General features: G+C 67.0%; 1 non-coding gene across 1 annotated transcript; it reads right to left on the reverse strand.

The window, feature by feature from the left end:
• Window positions 1-1571: 1571 nt before the first annotated feature.
• TRNAG-GCC lies at window positions 1572-1642 on the reverse strand. Its single transcript has one exon. It is a non-coding gene; the product is annotated as a tRNA-Gly (tRNA).
• Between the last annotated feature and the right edge of the window lies 1 nt (window position 1643).

Below are 1643 nucleotides of genomic sequence, written 5' to 3' on the forward strand. Positions count from 1 at the left end.
GCCCTGCCCACAGCTGCTCCTGCTCCTCTCCCAAACTCGACACCGAACGGCAAGAGGTGCCAACGGTGCCCCAGAGCCGGGCGCTGCTGACGTTCTTGCCTTGGTCCCAGCCTGGCTGCACAGAGCCCTGGTGCCAGCGGCAGCAAGGAGCTTCCAGGAGTCTCAGCTCTGCCCTTGACTGGCTTCCAGTGCGGAGCGTTCAAAGAGCCTCCCCGGTTACGGGAATTCCTCCTTTTTCGAAATTAGACCATTTTTCTTGTCACTGAGGAGACCCTAAGGAGGAGCCGTTCTGCCGAAATTCGGGGGAAACGAGACACGGGGGGAGGTGAAAGCAGAAGCACCCATGTGATGGGCTTCCCTGGGTGCCAGGCTTTGCAGAGCCGGGGATGCTGGCAGCCAAGAGGACCAGGCACGCTCGAGCGCAGCCGCCGGAGGGAGGCAGCGGAGCAGAGCTGCCACCGAGGAGACCCGAAACGTCACCCGAGCCTTGAAACGCCCTGTCTGGAGCGAAGCAGGTGGGGAGAAACGCGTCCCCTCATCTGCGGCAGGTCCTCTCGAGGTCCTCTATAGCTCCACTTCGTCGTGACATTGCATTTATCAGGCGAGATGCCTTCCCGAGCTTCTGCAGCTGGAGAAAAGCCCAGGTCTGAGCTGTCTGTGCTGCGCAATGGGGAAGAGCAGGAGGCGAGGAGCAGCGTGGGGAAAGTCGTGCGACGGGCCTGGTCCCAAATCCTCCCAAACCCTCGGTCGCCCTCCCTTTCCCGCTCTCACACGTCCGTATGTTGCAGAGGCAGCCCCCAAATCCCATGCTGCCGTGGACGCAATCTCCCAGGCTTTCCTCCCCGCGCACGCTGAGCGGAGCTGCGCAGCCCTCGTGGTCGCCCGGAGCCCCATGCTCACCCGGAGCCCCATTTCACCGCTGCAGCCTCCATCGGTGCCCCGCGGCCGCCGCGTCCTGCTGCCGCCGCTGGCCCGGGTGCAGGGGGGGGCCAAGGCCCGCACGGCCCCTCGGGAGCCACGGCGGGCAGTTCTGCAGCCCGCTTTTGCGGAGCACTGGGTGAGGAAGCACGAGGAGGAGCGCAGCCCCACGGGGGCACCTGCACGGCCCCTCGCGTTGCTCACAGCTGCCTGGCAGACACCGGGGACAAGGACCCGAGCGGACGGGTTCCGAGCTGGGCGCTCAGACACGAGAGCGGCTCTCTCTGCTGCCTGCCACACCACTGCCACAGCAAGGTGGTCATTAGGCTCCAGAGTTGCTGTCGTGTGCAGTGGCGCGGGCAGAGCCCCCTCCCTGCTCAGAGGGGTGGCAGCAGCGGCAGCAGCCTGGAGGGAGATGGGGCAGCTGCAGCAGCGCCCAGGATGCCGCTGGAGCACAAGGGGCCACGAGCCAGCGCCGCCGGCCCCAAAACGCAGCTGCCCCTGGGGGCGGCAGCAGCAGCACCCCCAGCCCCGGCCCTGCCCAGCCCAGGCAGCTGGTGGTGGCAGGGTCTGCAGCAGGGGCAGCCGGTGGCAGCTGTTTTGGGCAGAGGCTGCTGCGGGGGCAGCCCTGGGGGGGGGGGGAAAAGCAGGGCTGCATTGGCCGGGAATCGAACCCGGGCCTCCCGCGTGGCAGGCGAGAATTCTCCCACTGAACCACCAATGCC

This window comes from Apteryx rowi, unplaced genomic scaffold (genome assembly GCF_003343035.1).
Source record: "Apteryx rowi isolate R43461 unplaced genomic scaffold, aptRow1 scaffold_718, whole genome shotgun sequence".
Lineage (NCBI taxonomy): Eukaryota > Metazoa > Chordata > Aves > Apterygiformes > Apterygidae > Apteryx > Apteryx rowi.